Below are 22,485 nucleotides of genomic sequence, written 5' to 3'. Positions count from 1 at the left end.
GGAGTCTGGAGTTTATCCTCATGCAAGCCACCATAGACAAAGTCCCATACCATACCCAAGTAAGGTATAGGTCACCTTCTACACCCAAGAAACCCATAGCTCATTCTTGGACCTACTGGGGACACTACTCATTCATTCAAATATCCTATTCATGGGGGCTTTAATTACCCCCTATAGACTGGGAGACCTACACTCCCTCAACTTTGCAGGCTCAACGATTCCTGGTCTTCATTAACACAAGCACCCTTGATCAGATAGTGTGCAATCCCACAAGAGATTCTAATGTACTGGACCAAGCACTCACTAATATGGGAGAGAGCAGTGCATCAACAGGGCGTTAAATCCTCACCGGTGAAGTTGGATCACAAAGCTGTCTCTTTTGTTATAAAAATCATCTTGGTAACCCCAATAAAGACTGTAACAATCAGGAACTATTCCAAAGCCAGGATCCTAACCCAGAGTCCACAGAAACTTATGAGGAATAGTTAACACAGATCCTGTATAACCATGTAAATGGCTGCATAGAGGCTGCTGTACTTACTAGAAGTAAAACCAAAACTAACTCAAAAAACAAACCACACTGGTGGAATCTTAACCTAAACAGGTTATACAACAAAAGGAAAAAAAAATAATCACAACTAAAATCAGAAAGAACAACTCTCATAAAGGTAACAGCTCTTTCTTCAAATTAGACAGGGAACTAAGAGGACTAGTTAAGTCCGATAAGGCCAGTTATGAGGTCACAATACCCTTCTAGGAAAAATCACAATGCTATCTACATCTATGTAACTGAGCAGAGCAACACAGCAAACCTGTCGGTTGACAAATTCAGCTAAACCTTTACCCACCACTCCCCACCAGCCACTCCCCCAAGAAATACCTGCAAGTATAATCCCCCCCATCTATTAGCCAGAAGCAGGTCCTGGCAGTGTTTGATAAGGTTAAATACACAGCCTCAGTTGGCCCTGACAGTGTCTCAGGATGCCTCCTAACTAGTCTGAAACATGTACTATCAGGGCCACTAGTCACTGTTTAACTATATTTGTGCCACTTGAACAAAAGACTGCAATAGTTATCCCTCTACACAAGGGTATACCATCAACAGACATTGGTACCTACAGGCCCATTAATCTAACTAGTCTTGTATTCTAAGCCATGTAATGCATCATAATGGAAATGATCAACAAAGACATAGGCAATCTTCTGACACTGGACCCAAACCAGATTGATTTTGTCAAGGGAAGGTCATGCCTGCTAAACCTAATGGACTTCTTTAAGAAACTCACTAAGGCAATGAATGAGGGGAAAATGGCAAATGCTGCCTACCCAGACCTGGCCAGAACTTTGACCAACATGTGTCCAAGGTAGAAGGAAAATCATTCTATGTAGCCCAGCTTATAAGTAAGGACAGGTATCCAGGTCTAAGAAAGTCATACTGCCACTTTACTCAGCAGTCATCAGACCCATCTTTGAGTAGAATGCCCCCTTTAGTATGTACCTGACCAGACATATCCAACAACTGGAATGCCTACAAAGTTCCTTACCAAGATATCCAAGGCAAGAATGCATTGACCTGTGTGGATCGCCTTAAACCCCTGTGTCTATATTCAGTCTCCTACACTCTACTGAGAGGCGATCTGTGCCTTGCATACATCTGTGCCTTGGATCCAGCCCTGATGGACCTTTTGCACATCCACAAAATGAACAGCATCGGTCCTGCTATCTAAGGATTTAAATTTTGCTTGCAATATAAACAGAACATGTTGGAGAGACACATATATATCTGACAGGTTCCCCATTTTCTGCAATAGGCTCCCTATCCACATGAAGCACAGTCCCTCCCTGACCCTATTTAAGTGTAACCTTGATCAATGGATGAGAAAAAAAAATTCATCCGGGGTCTGGCCACCATGTCTAGGATGGACAGAAGCAAAAAGTAAATTATGTCGAAACTAACATACATTGTCCTTAAAATCCTTAGCAAAATCCTAAGTAACATACCCATCCTAATCTCCTCTTAATATAAATGCCCAAGATACAAAGGGACACAACTGGATTGCATGGCTAAGCTTATAAAGGCCCTAGTGGTTGTTAGCCTAGTAGGAACCTAACCCCACCCCCCAAAAAAGTCATTTCTCTTCAGAGAGCTGGGATTAAATTAAGACTGAAAGTTATATATTGATCAATTTTCTCAGCCTGTTGGTCAACATATTGGAAAAGCTGTAGCTGTCCATACTCAACCTAATGCATTACATTACAATTCCCTGACTGCAGGAGACTGTAAGCTTATCTAGTATCTCTTTAATTGTATTTCACATTCTAGCTCTTTTCCATCCCTACATTCTCTCTTACTATTTCTCCACCTGTTCCATGACCTGTTGAACATTTCTGTGGAGTCCTTCTCCATCCCCCTTAAAGTAGTCCATTCCATGGGTCTACAGCTCAATCTGTGAAGATGTATTTTCAAAGGCTAAGCCATAGTCAGTACCTACAGTTTGTAACCTGGGTTCTCTTTCCCCCTCTGTTCTTCCTGTTCAGGGTGACCCATTCACATCCCACTGACATGATTTTTGTATACCTGTATGATATTCTCCCTGTGCCTCCTGGTTACCAGTGAGAAGAGCTATAGCTGATTGTAGCCCTTCTCAAACCACCACAGATGTTCTGATGGATTTTCTCTTGATTCCCTCTATTAGCCTGATGTTCGTTTCCTTCTATGACCTCCAGAACTGCATGCATTATGCAAGATGTGGTCAGACCAGGGCTCTGTAGACCAGAAGCATTGCCTGTTTGTTTCTGGAGTCTACCCTCTAAGGATAAGCTCATGTATTCTACTGGCTGCTGTCAGTGCCTTCTAACTTTGTTCTTGGTGTCCAGTCCAGGTGTGATCAATAATCCCAGTTGCTTATCCTATGCTGCAGTCATCATTTCATGCCACACCTCCAACTAATACTTCCTACCAGGGTTGTTGTGACCTGAATTTAGTACAATAATTTGCAATAGACCTCAATAGTTACCTTTCTGCCCTATTATTCTGCAATTCCATATCTTTTTCTATATATACTCATCTCCCATTCACCAATTCTGCACCTATATTTGTATCATCAACATAGTGGTCGATCCTATGCTCCTTTCCTATAGATATATCTGAGACAAACATAGTGAAGATAACTGGACCATAGTATGGAAAATAGCCAAAGCCAGATAGAATGATCATGCTATCTCCAGTCAGTATCAATGTCTTTAAGGCCTTCGATCTGGATGATGAGTCACTCCTGCTAGAAAGGCTGTAGTCAAACTAAGTGAGCCAGAGTTATCCATGATGGTTTAGAAACTGTAAAAGTTTGAAAATTGTATCAATTATGAGGAAGAACAACTGTTGATATACCCATGACACAAAGCAGGTGTTCCCCAGGGTCTATCCATGGCTACACCCCCTAGAGGTTCCTGTGGTCATACTAAGTTTAAGCCTGAAGAGTCAATGAGAAACCTAGGCATGATATCACACTTCTTGTTGTTGTGAGTATATTAGTTATTCCTGGTAGGAATATTATTTTTTACTTACTTCAGGCATGAATTTACAGTCTTCCATCCAAATGTCATGACTAGTTTAAAAACTATATAGGGTTTTACATGGTTTAACATGTGATAGGAGTTTATCCCAAAGACAAAAAAGTACTGGATTATGAATTTAATATGCCAGCAGGTATTGTTGGTTTTGCTGTGATATGAATGATTTGTGACGTGGTTATTTGTTTGTAACCCTTGATGTTAATAGTTTATTAACCATGATACCGAACTCCTATGGGCTATATGCTATTGGATATTTTTTGCAGTGCTTTGGTATCTATGGAGCTGATATGATGGATTTAATATGTTTTGCAATGCGGGCTGCATTGGAAAATAATGCTTTTTTATTCTTGGATGATTTTTATTTACAGAGTAGTGGTGTTGTGATGGGTACCCCATGCGCAAACACATATGCGAATTTGACTCTAGCGTATTGGGAAGAGCTACATGTGTTTAGTGATGTCAATAGATGGGGAAATCATGTGTTATTTTATGTTTGATTTGTAAATGATTTGGGACAATACTAAAGAAAATTTGAATATGTTTATACAACATTTGGAAAACACGACCAGTTTTCTAAAATTTTTAGTACATAATTCTATAGATACTATAGAATTTTTGGATATGAAATGAAGTAAGTATATGCTAGGGGATATCGAAACATCGATTTATAGGAAGCCATGCTGGAAGAATCATTATTTATCATGTGACAGCATGCATCCAAAATGAGTATTTAAGAATATTATAAAAGGACAAGCTCTTAGAACTTCTAGACTGTGTACTAATGACCATGTTTTTAATGATGAAATGGGGATGTTGCATTCCAGGCTACGAGCATTGGGTTACAAATACCATGAACTGGATAATACAATGAATGAAGTGAGAGGTCTAAGAAATACATGGGGCAAGCCTTGGTTTCATGGCAAAATGGAGCATGCTTGAGACCCAGGGAATACTAATTCTAATCCCTTGAGGTTTTGTCTAAAATACACTAATGATGTAAACATGATTTGTAGTGTAATTAGAGATAACTGGTAACTTTTATTGATCGATGAAGCTAAAGAAATGTATAGGGGATAAACCTCTATTTGTATTTAAGAATTGTTTGAATTTAAAGAGGAGATTATGTAAGGGGATTATGTATAAAGCAGTCTCTCAGTCTACTAAAATTGGGACATTCTCATGTCATCACTGTAAAGCTTGCCCTTACATTACATCTGAAAACAAGTTTGTCCATCCTGTTACCAAACATGTCTACCAACCTAATTTATATGTGAATTGTAATACCACTAATGTCATTTATTTAGCTAAATGTGGACAATGTTGTTCTTTCTATGTGGGAAAGACTGACAATTAAAAGATAGAGTTTTGCAACACTTAAAAGATATTAGATTAGGAGCAAGACATAATGCACAACATATTGCCTCTAATATCGGTTGTGTATTTTCATTCATGGTCTTACAGGTGGTCAAGATTAATGCTAGGGGTGGTGACATCATAAATAAAACAGAGAGCTTTGAATCTTATTGGATAACCAAATTTATGGCAGATAAAATACCTGATTTGAATTGTGTACTCCCTATCAAACCTGTTCTGAGGGGGAAGAGATTTTAGTTTTATTTCTGATTGGCCTGACAGTGTTTTAAATATTCAGCACATACAAAAAAAAAAACAGCAGGTGGACCCAGAAGTGACAGCAAGGCTTGTAGATGAACCCATCTTTAATTAAAAAAATAAGGACATAAGCGCTTTTGTAGTATTACTACTTCATCAGATGTTGAGCTTATGTCCTTATTTTTTGTGAATTAAAGACGGGTTCATCTACAAGCCTTGCTGTCATTTCTGGGTCCACCTGCTGTTTTTTGTATGTGTTGAACATTTGTTTGGAAGGACCTTGGTGCTCACTGTGGTTGGTGGTTGTTTTTATTTGAGTGTTTTAAATATGTAGATGTGTTTTATGATTTTATGAACCTGATGAAGGGTTTTCCCAAAACCGCTTATCCTTTTGAAAGATTTATGCTTTTCAGCATGGTGGTCTGTATGATTTCTCAAGCAGGTTTACAGTCATGATCCACCTTTTGAAATCCAAATTGGTTTGTATCCAGGGTTTTCCAGAAACCTTTGCCACTTTTTATCAGAGCGGCAACTACTTGCTTCATAACTTGTGAAGCTAGTAGGATTATAATTTCTGGGATTTTCATGAGACCTTAATATGTAGTGGTACCACCATGACAATTCTCCACACTTCAGGGACAAAACCCTTTGAGATGTTTAAAATTAAGTGGCTTAATAGGGTATTGTATAAGTGTTGCTTGACACTTCCTAGCAGATGGCTAGGAATATTTCCAGGTCCCTTGCAGCTGGTACATTTGTGTATGTGAAAACAGCAGAATAGGTTAACAGCTTCAAGTACCTGGTAGGGGTAGTTTGGGAAAAGGGAAGTCAGAATGAGTACGTCAAGGCTAAAATTAGAGGGGCTGCAACCAACTAGCACAGTGTGTTAGGGGTAGGAAATAACAGAAGAATGTCAAAGAAGCTAAAAGGTCACATGTACAAAACAGTGGTGTGACCAGTACTGCTGTATGGTACAGAAACCTGGGCAAGGAAGACAGAGCAGTTGAGGAAAATAGAGGTGATGGAGATGAAGTACCAGAGATGGATGGTAGAAAAACATTGTGAGACAGACAAAGAAATGAGGACATCAGAGAGGAAGCCCAAGTAGTTTGAATGTCAAACTGAACAGATTGTGGTGGATGAGGTATGTGTGCAGGAAAGCATAAGACGATCTAGTGAAGACTATCTGGGACAGACTGGAAGAAGGCAAGAGGAACTGAGGATGTTCATCAAAAAAGTAGTTTGTTTGAGAGAAGCCCTGCAACAGCCAGGCATGACTGCTGAAGAAGGTATGAGAGTTGCATTGACTCAAGAAAGATGTTGACAGTTGAACTGACACCCCAATCCCATGTAATGTGAAAAATGGGAAAAGGGGGGTTAGTGATAAAAGCTAAGAGAAAATGCAGATATAACCTGGTCAAAGATGATTATGAGATGGATGGTATAGTTAGTAATGGGCATAAATGTGGTTGGGTTATAAATAACATTGGGAGAGTCCATTGAAAATGAGTTTAACACAGTAATCGGCACTGTTTGCTAGTTTCATAATGTACCTGAAGAAGGTCTTGTGGTTAATTTTAGAATTAGTAGAGACCCTCAGTTCAGGTCTGATCTTGATGGTATAATTAGGTGTTTTGCTTAGTAGATTTAAACTCCTTTTTATATTGATACAGAGTAAATCTGCTGCAGATAGCTTGATATTTCTTCTTTTTGTTGTATAGCTTGTTTATATGAGAATTCCAGTGCAGGCACATATCTTTGAAATTGCCATTATTCTTACAACACATGGAAATCGATTTCTTGAAGCATCAGTCCATAATGGGAACACAATTCAGAGGAGTATGTAGCAACATTATATACAGGGATATTTGTAGAACTGTGCCATTTACAGTAGCCAAGAAGATCTGTAAATAGTAGAAGGTCTGCTTTGGAGGAAACAAAATACTGTGCATTGTTATGAGGGAAGGTTACTGATAGGTGTTTGAATTTTAGTAAAAAGTAATGACGTCATCTACAAGTTACAGTATAGTTTTCTGCATGATTTGTTATGAAACAATAGGTTTCCTAGTAACTATGAATATATCCTCACAGATTCTTGTGGATTTAAATACATGGTAAACGCTGTACCCTTGGAAGGAGGAAGTGCCATCCTTCCACCTGGACCATGTTTCTGTAACTACACAAATATGTAGGCAGAGGAATCCTTGAAGCTTGGGTATTTTGCTGTTCACACTTGTAGCACTGAGCAGTGCTATCTCTGTGTCCAAATTAGAATTTGTTAGGTGTGCATGTTTACAAGCTAAACTTTATGTAAAAAGGCTCAATGTGAGCAGCAAAGGGTTTAGTCATTAAGAAAAGCAATGATACATGAGGTGCAGTCCATCTCTTGTAAAGCAGAAGTGCCAGTTATCCATCCTGCCCCAGAAAGGCACATTCAGAATCCCCCTGAAGTAATGCCAGGTTACAAGCCAATTGCTGAAGCCAGTTATTTTATCACTGACCTTAGGAATCATTCTCAGTAATGGCAGAATAACAGAATTATAGACTCGTAGAACGGTCAAGGCTACTGAGTCCTGCAACAATTACACCCTCTCAGTTCCCACCTTTAACTGTTTCTCCCCGCACAGGGATGGCTAGGCCTGTCAAACACGGGGTGACTTTATGAATATCCATCCAATTATCCAGGTCCCTTTTGGAGGAAGATAGTGTATCACCATACTTTATCTGCAGAAGGAGTTTATTCCAGCAGTGAAGAAGCTGAGTAATGAATCTGTCTCTATACCTTGTTTTGTTGAGCTGCTAAAGCAGGTTTAGATCCTTTGTTTTGGTATTTGTGGAAGTTTGATTTTTACAAGTACAAGAGATCCTGGCCTACTGCATCCATTATCACTCAGAAGACAAGGAACAGGTCTCCTCTGTGGAGCCTGTCCTTCCAGAAAGGAAGGACAGAGTCTGTAGAGATTTTAAGACTGTGATCCTATTTGTTAGAATTGTATGATATTTCTGTGGAGCTACATTTCAAATGGGGCATTGCATTCTATAACTGATCTGATCAGTGCTGAATACAGGGGTACAATAACATCTTTAGAAATGGGTGATAATACCTTGGCGATCAGCTGTGCCATGTAGAAGGATTTCCTGACAACTGTTGCTTCATAGTGATCAAAGGAGAGAGGGAGAATTATCAACTCAGGATCCCACATCTTTAACTACATTTTATTTTAAGTGGGGTATTGTCAATGTTATGTGTTGGGGATAGTTTGTCTGCCTAATGAGACAATGTTGCAATTCTTTGCATTTACTTTACGCCCATTTTCAGGCATATAAGTTCCTGCTGGAGGGCTTCTGAGTCAGAAGGAGATCTGACAATGACTCATATTTTACATTCATCCACAGACTTGGTTAGTTGTTAAGCCTTTTTTTTTCAGTCTGTAGGTCAGAAAAGTAAATGCTGAGCAAAAGCAGTCTCAGCACTGAGCCCTGTGGGAGATCGCAGGTCACTTCTATGTTCTTTAATATTGCCTCTACCAGTCTCACTATGCAGGTTCTATCTTTTGGCCAATCTGCTGTCCATCTTATCACATATGAGTCTATTTGTAACACATTTAGTTTATTAATTATGCTGGTATGGGGGATGGTGTCCAATGCCTTTGGCCAAATCAAGAAAAGCTGTGTGTATATTGTGACCATTCTCAACAGCTTGTGTTACATTTTCAAATAAGTTTACCAGCTTTATTACACAGAATCTACCTTTTACAAAATCAAATTGTTGTGGATGTAGCCTGATGAAATGTTTAAAGTTTATGTTAATGAAGTTTGTTATAATGCATTCTGTGGCATTACAAATGAGACTCATCAGGCTGATGGACCTTTAATTTCCAGGATATATAGTAGGATCAGCTTTGTGGAGTGTCATCACTAGTGCGATATGCATACGTTAGAGACTCAACCTATTTCCAGGCTCAGGTTTAACAATTTATTGAGAAGTTCCACCAGGGCATGTTTACAACTATTTGGTAATCAATCCAGTACATTATCTGGTCCAAATGAGGAAGTATTCTTTGTTTTGGACAGCTCTTTCTGTACATGTTCTTTAGTGATAATGGTGAGGTTGAGAGATATAGATATTGCAGGATACTGATTAGTCATTTCAGGAGTGCAATTTGCACTAAATTTATTTGTGAGTATATGGCCAGTGTCCATTGGGCCTGAGAAGGTTTTACTGGTTAGTATGAATTCTGTAAATTGCTAAGTGTTGTTTTCTAACATAGTTAAAGAAGGAGTGGTGATTGTCCTTGGCTTCAGATGTCAGTTTGAGTTGACTTGCAGATTTAAAAAATCTAATAGTCTTTTTTTTAATTCTTAGTCAAATTCCTAATATTTTCCTTAACTTGGGGATTTTTAGATTTGTTATATACTTCATAGATAACAGTCTTTAGATTTCTTATATACTCTAATGAGTTTTGTCCTTTTATTGTAGATTGTCTTTATGTCAATGGAGCACTGGGGCTGTTTGCTGGGGCTGTTTGCTTTTAAAGTTCCCACTGTAGGTGAATCTAGAAGGGGCTGCCAATTCTATATATTTATTTTTGTTTGTATAAAACAACTTGTGAATCTGTCTGCTAAGGCAATGTCTAGGGTGAAGCTGTTATAAATGAATGTTGAGACTTCATAACAGAATTTGAGGAGATTTGTATTCACAAAGTCATTGAATTACAATATAGTGGTTTCACCAGGCAAATGCACCTCATGAGCATCTTTTCTAAGATAATGTTTCAAGTGGTATACTCAAAACAACAACAAACACCCACATCAAATATCAAGTGATGGCATGATATATAACTTACTGAGGAATCAAACCCACAGCCATCAGCATGTGCAATTCCAAAGCCAATGTCTTAATGTGTTGAGCTTCTACAATCCTAGTACGTAGCAATATAATAATGCTCAGCATCAGCATTGTTCCTTTCTTAGCGACATGGATGAGAGCTCAACAGTGCCTCCCTACATCTCTTCCAGGGTGGAGCACATAAAGCCATTCACTTCCATGTTGTCAACCACAAAATCATACTCTTATTTAGAATTATGAAGAGTCCAGAGAGATCTTGTAATGTTTCTAATCATAGAACCAGAGGGACAGCTTATTGCAGTGCTCTCCTTTCAAGTCAGATGAGCACAGTATTAGTATGCTTAACTATTAAATCTCCAGTAACAAGGTCCTTGAGAATCTTCGCAGATCTCTGAGAAGACTGGTGAGAAAGTTTGCAGTACAGGTATATGTGGGAGATGGTGTAGACAGAGATGCATGTGAGTGCTTGGGTGGCTGAGGTTTGCTATAGGGGATCATTAGCAGCCTGGGAGGTTGTGGCACAGATATTTTAACCACCTAAGCCTATGTTGGTAGGGTGCTATGCTGCTGTTTACTATGCCAGATGCTGCTAAGAGACAAGACTCCAAACTAAGTATGTACATCTCTTGTGTGTGGAATCAGCATAGGTCAAAAGTAAAGAGTTGTCAATAAACAAAAACCTTTTTCTACATTGCCTTGGAACTCTTAAAGCTAGCAGACTGACAAGGGAGGAGCTAAGACCAAACCATGAGTCAATACATGGTGATAGGAGAAGTGCAAGTTTTATTCATAGGTTCATAGGTAGGTACTAGGACCAAGGGCCTAAGTAAGCCTAGCCAACAAGGTTCCCTGGCTTACACCACCCAAGAAAGTTCATTTCCTGTGCCCCTGTTGAGTAGATCCACAGAAGTGATCCCCGGGGTATATTTCCTATTTCCCATCCACTCATCAAATTTTTCTTGAAGAGTGCTAATGAGAAACTTTGCTTGACATAGATGGGTAGCTTGTTCCAGAGTATAGGTTGTCTCTGGGACAGGAATCTATGACTTCAGCACGTCCTGTTTATTGTGGTGACAAGGTTTAGGTCCCTAAGCGTGTAGCTCAGAGGGATTGGGATTTCTTAAGGTGCAGCATGTCCAACAGCTCTGGGTTTAAACATAGCTTTATATGTTAGGCAGAGATCACCTTGGCGTAGGTGATATGCTACAGAGTAAAGCTGGAGTTTCTTGAGACAGTCAGTGTAGGGCATCTGTTTGAGGCCAGTAATCCTCTTTGCGAGGTACTTCTGTGGCCTTTCCAGCTACTGCAGATGTCTTTTGAGGTACATTCCAAAAGGGGCGTTGCACTTTATAATGGGTCTAATGAGTGCTGAGTAGAGGGGAACAATGACCTCTTTTTTTCCTGGATGAGAACCCTTTTTTGATGAGGTGTGCCACATAGAAGGATTTCCTGACTACTGTGGCGATGTGATTATCAGACGAGAGACTACTGTCCACCTGGGTCCCAAGGTCTCTTATCACACATTCTGCATTAAGTAGACAGTCGTTTATGTGGTAGTTCATGGGTACAGAGTTTTTACCAAAGGGGATGACAATGCACTTTTTGGCACTGAGCTTGAGGCCATGGCTCTGACACCAGGCATCTGTCTCAGCGAGGCCCTTCTGTAGGATGTCCACATCATTTGGGGACTCGACTATTGCTCCTAGTTTGCAGTCATCTGCAAACTTCATTAGCCACAGGCCTTCTGTGTTAGCCTGTACATCAGAGAAGTAGATACCAAATAGGAGAGATCCTAGGACTGAACCCTGTGGTACTCCACTTGTCACTGATTTGAAGTCAGATTTGGAGTCTGCAACTTTTACAGTGTGGGTTATGTCTGTCAGCCAGTTGGCAACCCATCTTGTGATGTAGGGATTTATACCTAATTTAGTGAGTTTAGCTATAATTCCAGAAAGGGGGATGGTGTAGAAAGCCTTGGTGAGGTCAAGATAGGCTATGTGAACCACCTTACCCTCGTCTACGGCTTTGGTGACTGCCTTAAAGAAGTTGATCAGGTTCAGAAGGCATGATCTGCCTTTCACAAACCCGAACTGGATGGGGTCCAGAGTTTGGAGGTTACCAATGTCTTTGTTTATGAGTTCTGTGATGATAGGTTCAATGACCTTGCAGACCAGGTTCATCAGGCTAATAGGGCAATAGTTCCCAGGATCAGTGGTGGCTCCCCCTTTGTGGAGTGGGATAACTGTTGCTGTGCACTATTCAGTGGGCACAAAGCCTGACGTGAGACTATGACTGAACATGGTGCTTAGGTGGGGAGCCAGTGTGTTCTGAGGTTCGTGTAAAATGCAGCCTTGGATATTGTCTGGTCCCATGGATGCTGTGTTTTTGGTTTTAGAGAGTGCAGCTTTTACCTGCAGAGATGTGATTACAGGGACTCTACATTCTTCCTGTATAGATATGGGCCATTTAGGGGGTGAGAGGGGGTAAAGTTAGCACTGAACCTATCTGCCAGGATGTTGGCAATATAGGTTCATAGTTTCATAGGTAGGTACTAGGCTATCTGCCCAAAGCCATTTATAAGCCTAGCCAGAATGTGTTGGCTTTCGCCGCCCCTTTAGATTAGTTCCCTGTGCCTCTTTCCAGCAGAGCCACTGAAGTGATCCCCGGGGTAAACTTTCTCTTTCCCATCCACTCATCAAGGTTTCTCTTGAAGAGTGCTAGCAAGGAGCTCTGCCTAATGTAGATTTGAATCTTGTTCCAAAGCATGGGACGTCTCTGGGACAGGAATCGATCCCTCTAGCACATGCTATTTATTGTTGTGGTGAGCTTTAGATCCCTAGAGCATGTGGCTCGAGGGGATAAGGTTTCTTTAGATGGAGCATGTCCATCAATTCTGGGTTGGACATGGCCTTATAGGTCAGGCAGAGATCACCTCTGAGCAGGCGGTATGCAACCGAGTACAGCTGGAGTTTCTTCAGTCGAGCTGCATAGGGCATCTGTTTGAGGCCAGTGATCCTCTTGGTGAGGTACTTATTTGGTCTTTCCAGCTGTTGCAGGTGTCTTGTAAGGTACATCCCAAATGGGGCATTGTACTCTGTGATGGGTCTGATGAGTGATGAGTAGAGGGGCACAATTACCTCTTTTGATCTGGATGCAAACCATTTTGTGATTAGATGGGCTACATATAATGATTTTCTAACTACTTTGGCAATGTGATTAACAAAGGAGAGATTACTATCTATTTGGGTCCCCAGATCTCTTATTACGTTTTCTGTATTTAGGGGACTACCACCTATGTGGTAGTTTGTGGGTACTTTGTTATTTCCAAAGGGAATAACTATGCACTTTATGGCATTTCGCTTGAGGCCATGATTTTGACACCAGGTATCCATCTCATTGAGACCCTTTTGGAGGATGTCTGTGTCAGCTGGTGAGTCAATTATAGCCCCTAGTTTGCAGTCATTTGTGAACTTGGTCAGCCATAGTCCTCCTGTGCTTGTCTGTACCACTGAGAAGTATATGCTGAACAGGAGGGGTCCTAGGACTGAGCTCTGGGGGACGCCACTTGTAACCGGTTTAGAGTCAGACCTAGCTCCTGCAGCACTTACCATGTGGGTTCTGTCCATGATCAAACTGGCAACCCATCTTGTGACATAGGGGTTTATGTTCAGATTGGTGAGCTTGTCTATAATACCAGAATGGGGAATGGTGTCAAAGGCCTTTGCGAGGTCTAGGTAGGCTGTGTGTACCACATTTCCCTCATTTATAGTGTTGGTAACTGTCTCAAAGAAGTCCACCAGGTTTAGGAGGCATGATCTACCCTTAACAAAGCCGAGCTGGGTAGGGTCCAGTGTTTGGAGGTTCCTAATGTCTCTGTTAATGAGTTCCATGATGATGCGCTCCATAGTCTTGCAGACCAAGCTAGTCAGGCTTATAGGGCGATATTTCCCAGGGTCTGTTGTGGCTCCACCTTTGTGGAGCGGAATAACTGTTGCTGTGCACCACTCTATGGGTACGTAGCTGGTGGAGAGGATGAGTTTGAACAGTGTATTTAGGTGAGGGGTTCATTTGTCTTTAAGCGCATGTAGGATGCAGCCTGGGACACCATCCAGTCCCATTGATGCTGTGTTTTTGGCTTTGGAGAGGGTTATTTTAACCTGTGTGTGCTTTCAGGGGCTCTACATTCTTCTGTTATGGTCATGGACCCTTTTGGGGTAAGAGGGGGGGTGAAGTTTGCATTGAACCTGTCTGCCAGGATGTTGGCAATATCAGTTGGTTCAGTGTATTTTGTGCCATTCTGCACTAACTCCGAGCTGATCTGAGCATTGCCACTTAGATTCTTGACATAGCTAAAGAATGCCTTGTGGTTATCTTTGGAGTCCTTAGCAAGTTTTCTTTCAAAGTTCGCCTTGGACGATTTTATGAGGGATCGTAGTTTCTTGCTGATACTGATCAGGGATGTCTTCCCCTCTTGAGATTTTACTCTTTTCTGTACTAGTTTCCTCCTTCTATTGTATAGCTTGTTTATGGCAGGAATCCACCGGACTGGTTTCTTTTTCTTGGAGGAGTGAGTCTTGGTTTTGCTTGGGATAGCACAATCCATGAATTCTTGTAAGTGCCCGTAGAATGCATTAGTAAAGGATTTTGCAGCTTGGACAGCATTATCCTTTAGCACGGGGCTTTGAAACTTTCCACCTCCATCTTAAGTAACGTGAAGTTTGCTGTTGAAAAGTTTTTCATGGTGGTTTCCTTGTCCAGGGGTGGGGGCAGAATGTGGATATCCAAAGTGATTTGTTTATGGTCAGATCTAACCAGCAAGGGGTTGACCTCCAGTGTTGAACACCGGTCGCCCATGCTGGTGATGACCAGGTCCAATATGTTGTCACCTCTGGTGGGAGTGTCGACCAGTTGTTCCAGGGCGTTTGAGTTTATAAATTCTAGGAAATGTTGGGCAAGGGAGTTAGTACTTGAGTAGTTCTCCCAGTTAATGTTTGGGTAGTTGAAATCACCCAATATTAGGGTGTTTGGTGGGACCTTTATGTTACCCAGTGTTTCCAGAAATGCAGAAGGGGCCTGGGACATGGTGGGTGATCTGTAGCAAGCTACAATTTGAATTGTAGTTTTGCCCATTGTTAGTTGCATGTGGATAATCTCGGAAGCATCGTTCTGTGCCACTAACCTGGAGGTGTGGGTATCCTTGATGAATATGGATACTCCCCCGCCTTTTGTATTTTGGTCCGGGTTTTGTGGCCAAAATGTATGGTATGAGTTGTAGCCTGGTGGTGCTGGGGTGCTCTCTGGAGCCTTAAACCACATTTGTGTTACTGCACATATATCGACTTTCTCCATACTGAGGAATGCCTCGAGTGCATGCATTTTGAGGTTTAGACTTCTGGCATTGAGTAGTATTACCTTCAGATTTTTGTTACTTGTGCTATTTATGGTGGTGGGTTTGTCTTTTGAGCCTTGCCTAAAAAAGGCAATTTGAGGGAGGCAAGAGCCTTGGCCAGTATTCAAAAGCCTAAGGGTGACAGATGCAAGCCATCTCTAGCAAAGCAGTGTGGCTTGTCGAGCATGTCATCCCAGGCAGATAGACACTGGATCCCCTTTGAATGACACCAGAAACTTAGCCAATTGTTGAAATTGATAATTTTTTCTTTATACCGTGGTATCATTCTTGGTGAGGGCAGGATGCTACTCAGGGTCCGGGTCATACTGGCCTGGGCTATGTGATCAGAGAGTTCTTCCATGTCTCTTTTCATGTAGTCCAGGGAGGTACAGTTCAGGTCATTCACACCAACATGGACAATGACAGAGTCATATCATATCAGTTGGTTCTGTAATTTTCATGCCATTGTGCTGTAACTCAGAGTAGATCTGAGTGTTGCCACTGAATTTCTTGACATAGCTATAGAATGCTTTGTAGTTGCCCTTAGAATCGGTGGCAATTTTGTTTTCGTAGCTAGCTTTGGAGGATCTTATAAGGGATCTCAGCTTCTTACTGAGGCTGACCAGGGGGCTCCTCCACTCATGGGATTTTACTCTCTTTTGCAGTTTCTTACTTCTGTTGTAGAGTTTGTTTATGGCAGGGGATCACCAGATTAGTTTCCTTTTTTTGGAGGATAGCATATTGGTTCTGTTTGGGATAGCACGATCCATGCACTTGCGTAAGTGCTTACAGAGTGCATCTGTGTACGATTCAGCAGTTATAACTGTATTGTCCACCTGCATGGGTGTCATGAAGTTCAACACTTCTGTCTTAAGAAGCATGAAGTTGGCTTTGGAGAATTTTTTTACCATGGTTTCCTTAAGGGTGGGTGGGGGCAGGATGCAGATATCTAGGGTGATTAATGTATGGTCGGATCTGACCAACAAGGAGTTGATTATAGGTGTGGAACACCGGTCACTCATGTTGGCAACAACTAAGTCTAGGATATTGTTGCCCCTGGTGGGGGTGTGGATAAGTTGATCCAGGGCACTGGAATTTATGAATTCCAGAGAGCGTTGAGTGAAGGAGTTGGTACATGAGTAGTTTTCTCAGTTAATGGTGGGGTAGTTGAAATTGCTCATTAATAGGGGGTTTGGTTGAACCCTAATATTTTCCAATATATAAAGAAAAGGGGAGTGGGAATCCTGGGGCAGGGTGGGGGATCTGTAGCAAGCTACAATTTGGATTGCAGTTTTGGAGTTAGTTGCACTTGGATAAACTCGGATGCATTATGCTGCACAACTAGCCTGGAGGTGTGGATATTCTTAATGAATATGGACACACCTCCGCCCTTGGTGTTCTGGTCCAGGTTAGATAGTCGAAAAGTGAGGTATGAGTTATAGCCTGGTAATGCAGGGGTGCTCTCTAGAGCCTTGAACCTGGTCTCACTCACTGTACAGGTGCAGGCCATCTCTGGCAAAGCATCATGGTCTGTTGACCATGTCGTCCCAGGCAGACAGATACTGGATCCCCTTAGAATAGCAGCAGAAGCTTAGCCAATTGTTGAAGTCAATCATTTTGTTCTTGTACTGCAGTATCATTCTGGTCAATGGCAGGATGCTGCTCATGGCTAGGGTCATACCTGCCTGGGCTACAAGATCAGAGAGCTCTTCCATGCTCTTTTCATGTAGTCCAGGGAGGTACGTCTCAGGTTGTTCACACCAACATGGACAATGACAAAGTCATATTTGTACTTCTTGTGGAGTGACCTGAGTGCATGGGTTATGTGGTGGATCCTGGCATCTGACAGGCAGCTGACAGTAACCTTCTCTTTGTTTAGCCTGGTGAGTGGGACATCAGTGTGCTCGACTACAGAGTCACTTATGACTAGTGTGTTGGGTAAGTCGGTTTGCCTTATGGGCTGTGGTTCATTGGCACACTGAGTCTGTGGGCTATGTGTCATTTGGGTTGTTTTAGGAGGTGGAGGTTGCTTGCATTTTTGCTTTGGAGGTCTCTGTTTCTTGAGCGGATTATTATTGAGAGCCTCTGTGAATGTTTTTGTGTTTCTATGTGTGGATTTTGGTGGTGTAGGTTTAGTTGGACTATGTGATGAGTGTGGTGTGGTGCAAGTGTTTACCTTCTCCTCTTGACTATCAAGTTCATTCTTGGTTGGAGAGAGCTTTACCTCCAGTTTGGCTAGATACGTGCATCCCTCATACGTTGTGGTGTTGGCTGGTAGGAGGAGAGGGTTGTCTGTGTACATGAGGCAATTGCTACATTGCCTCAAGATGCCCAAATTCATCAGATAGACAGGAGGGAACACCGGGAGCTGACCCTTGGACATGGCTGAATAAAAAACTAATTTCCTCTAGACAAGAGAAGAAAGTGAGTATAAGAGCTGTTTTTCTCTAAGCAAGTAAGGAAAGTAAGTATAAAAACTGTTTTCCTCTATATAACGAGGAAGGTTGAGTGCTGTAGTAATTTGTAACTTAGTGCTAACAATAAGTTCTGAACAAGTGCTGAGCATGAATAAGCAAATTCAAGTGCTAAAACTAAGAATCTGTACCTAGATCTTGTGGTAGATAGGCTACCTAGTGCTTACCACTCCCACTATTAAGCTAGAAGGCTTCCCTCCAACAAAGAATGGCTTGGGGGGCTCGGAAGCTTACAAACATTCCTGGATACAGCAAATCTGTATCTGGACTAGACTAGTTACAGGAAAGGTGGGAAACAAGTGCAAATGCAGGCTTTTAAACCAGAAAGTTTGAAAGAGATGGAAAAACTACCCAAACCACCAATAAACTACAATTTCTGGGCCAGAAACCACTCTTGTGGTAGATAGGCTACCTAGTGCCTACCACTCCCACTGATAAGCTAGAAGGCTTCCCTCCAACACAGAAAGGCTTGGGGGGGGGGGCTCAGAAGCTTACAAATAGTCCTGGATACAGCAAATCTGTATCTGGACTAGACTAGTTACAGGAAAGTTGAGAAACAAATGCAAACGCAGGCTTTTAAACCATAAAGTTGAAAGAGATGGAAAAACTGCCAATAAACTACAATTTCTGGGCCAGAAACCACTCTTGTGGTAGATAGGCTACCTAGTGCTTACCACTTCCACTGATAAGCTAGAAGGCTTCCCTCCGACACAGAAAGGCTTGGGGGGCTCAGAAGCTTACAAACAGTCCTGGATACAGCAAATCTGTATCTGGACTAGACTAGTTACAGGAAAGGTGAGAAACAAGCTCAAATGCAGGCTTTTAAACCAGAAAGTTGAAAGAGATGGAAAAACTGCCCAAACGGCCAATAAACTACAATTTCTGGGCCAGAAACCACTCTTGTGATAGACAGGATACCTAGAACTTACCACTCCCACTGATAAGCTTGAAGGGTTCCCTCCAACACAGAAAGGCTTTGGGGGCTCAGAAACTTACAAACAGTTCTGGTTACAGCAAATCTGTATCTGGACTATACTAGTTACAGGAAAGGCAGGAAGCAAGCTTGGAAAACAATTTTTTTTTTGGAATGTGGAAAGAGAGAAAGGAGAAACAGAAGATAATTCAAAATTAAGGACCTAAGTTGCTTGCCCTTCACAAATGTTCTCTCTGTATTAGAATGAGCTAGTTACACTAGACTGGAATAGAGCTGGGATAGAGCTGAACAGATGGGACTGGTAGGTGTGTCTGAAGTCAAAATATGATCTCACTGTATTCGGTTGAGTGAGCAAATGAGATAGACCCAGGAGGAGTGTACAAACACAAATTTACAGGAGGGGCGGGCAATTCCAAAGCCACCAAGATTAATACCAGAACAAGAACAGGGAGGGCAGGAAGGAAACTAACTGCAGAGACAGAGAGAGACCACAGTATTCTATGAAATAATTAAATAGAAAAATACATAACTACAGAGAGACACAGACCAATGAAACAATTAAATACACAGAAAAATAAAATAAAATGCAATACAATCTTTAATACTGGATGTTTGTACTTAACTCTGATGCAGTTGATTGCAGGTATGTAGCAGAAGCCAAACAACTCAGAAACTGAGCAGTAATAAATTCAAAGATATGTGACTAACACTTATAAATACACAGAAACCCTCTAGGCTAAGAGTCTAACATTGAATATCAATGAAGTGAAACACAATAGCCCCCACTAACTGCAGAGACGGAGAGACTGCAGTATTCTATGAAGCAATTAAATAGAAAAATAAATAACTACAGAGAGACACAGACCAATGAAACAATTAAATACACAGAAAAATAAAATAAAATGCAGTACAATCTTTAACACTGCAAGTTTGTACTTAACTCAGCTAGTAATGCAGTTGATTGTAGTTATGTAGCAGATGCCAAACAACTCAGAAATTAAGCAGTAATGAAAGTTTTACTGGAACAATTAAGCCAAAGTTGCCAATAATGAGAAACAATAGTGATTTGTTTTATGGCTATTTTCTCTTCTCTCTGTTTAACAAGACAGTGCGCTGATAAATCCATTCTGTTCAGCGGCACCCCCCCCCCCAAACCCTATTAGCCTGGTTCATTTAGTTAAAGAAAGTTTAAATATTCTGTGGCTTTGACTCAGACAGCAAGGTCATGATGTTGGGCAAACAATATCACACTGCAGAATATGACCACAGGCAATTTGTCTTCAAATGTCCCACTGTTCCTCTTTAAAGTTACAAGCTCTTGTACACCCTAATAGACAACAAACTACCTTTCTAAATCCATGAATGTAAACCAAAAACTAGCAACAAGGTGTACAATTTGCAAAATTTACTGTTATTATATATACATGCTTGTCCTACCCTCCTAACACAGTACTTCTGTAAGGGAGAAAGCAACAACTATGTTAACATTATACAGAAGAACAGCTGCAACATAAAAGCACAGACTGCATTTACTACTTTTATCTAGTGAATGGTCACCATAGAAGAAACAATCAAGTAAATCTCAATAGTCTGTTTAATTTTATATTGAAAATTATACCATGACCAGTTATATTATACTTACAAGATACACAAAGATTTCTGCCCAGTTTTACCTATAATAATTCTAAATGTAAACAAGCAAGTCATGATAAAAAGATTAATTTGCCAGTTTTCACATATGCACTTAACTGCAGCCATAGTACCACAATATGCAAAAAACTCAAATTAGGTTCACTATTCTTTAAAAGTAATAGCAATCGTGTTTCCAACCAGCAGAAAAAATGTGGGAAAACACAGAACATGATCTGAATGATGTACCTGGAGCTTACTTCAAGCAACAAGTAGGCTTCCTTCTACTCACTACTGCTTAAAATCCTGTACCCAACTGTGTGTGCTATATGAAGACGAGATGCACTTTCCATTCCTGACTCATGTGGCCTTATAAAAATGTATAATTCTCTGATTCACACTCACTTGCACAGTTAAAGAAGTGCTCCCACTTTTTGCTGATATCAAGGAGGCTTGTATCAAAGACAGGCAGAGAATACCATAGCAATGGCACTGCCATAGTCATGTCACTCCAGCTGTCGAGTTACAATCGGTAACATCGAGATGTTATTGATATCCTCACTTCCAGGTATAGTACATAGATAATGCAGGTATTTAAGAGGATGGAGGAAACACTAGGGGAAATAAATAAAAACTGACAGCATAATAGGAAAGGATTCACTGACGTTTATCTTCATCCATATATAGATATAAGCCTATAATGCCTAATAATGTTTGTCCTCTTAACATTTAAATGTTTATCCAGTTTAAATTAAACATAATTTTAAACTAATGCACTTGGCCTAAATTCAATAATTTAGAGTGATACTTTGTCATGACAGGGTGATCCATGATTATCTCATTAAATTTGGATTGACTTTGGGTCCTTAAACTCTGGTAATCTTATCGGGGTTCCCTTACTCAATTAAACTTGAAAGGAGCCAATATATCTAGTTAACTCTACAGTGTACATCTGAATCTGTTTATCTTGTTATAGGCCTTTGAGGTTGGAGCCCGAGTCCACTGTTTTATTAGTCTGCCTAGGTGACCCCCAACATTGTTAATCTTGATGTGACCATTAATTCTGTTTAGTCATTTTTGGGGATAGTCTAATGTCATTATACTGCCTTTGACCCCCCTCACTCACACCAACCATGTTAATCCTTCCTACCATTAAGTCATACAGTGGCTTAACTGAGTATGCTAAATTAGATACCTACCAACCTCTAAGTATAAGAAATCTGGACAAAGTCTAAAATAATAGGGGGACAAAGGCCCCAAATCAAGGACAAATTTCAAATATTGCTCGGTACTTACGTATTATCGCAACCACAACTTTTCTGCGCTAACAGCATTCTCAGCAACATTCCGTTCTTAACTGAACCATTGTGCTGCCGAGAATTTTGTGGTTGTGATATGGAGCAGCGATTAATTATACCCTGACTCTCCTGAAGGCAACGGAGAAATGATGGCCTAAGTTTCTGAAAAGGGCTGACAGATATTTACTGCTCAGAATGTCTGGTTGCATTACGGTGCACTGACCAATACTCACAATCAACATCAAAATAACTGTAAAACACACTGCTGAACAGGAATGCTGAATTCATCTGGCATGAAGCACAAACAGCCAACAAAAAGGACTGCTTTGAATCAATTTTAATAACTGCGATAGGAATCCAATTTCCACCACAAGAAATGAATTACGAGATGTTTTATTTCTGTTAATGTTTACAGTTCATTAAAAGGATATAAAACTGTTATACTTGTGTACTATTTTTTTTAATGCCTTATTAGTTCTCTATCGAAAATGCCTTTCCTAAACGAAGCGCAGTCAGCTGACAAAAGCTTAGTAAAGTGCGGTTGCATAACAGCCAACCAATGTGTGGTTGCAATACTACTTTTCAAAAAAATCCATGCAATTCCGCTGAACGTGAAGAGGAATTGCATAGATTTTTTTTTTAAAAAAGTAGTTGCAATACTACACTTAATAACACTACACTAGTTGACTATGAATGTTTTATTGCAAACACAGCTTTTCTGCACTGAC

The sequence above is a fragment of the Protopterus annectens genome, chromosome 4.part0, assembly GCF_019279795.1.
Source record: "Protopterus annectens isolate FY-2018-M chromosome 4.part0, PAN1.0, whole genome shotgun sequence".
NCBI lineage: Eukaryota > Metazoa > Chordata > Ceratodontiformes > Protopteridae > Protopterus > Protopterus annectens.
Note: the sequence above shows the minus strand (reverse complement) of the source record.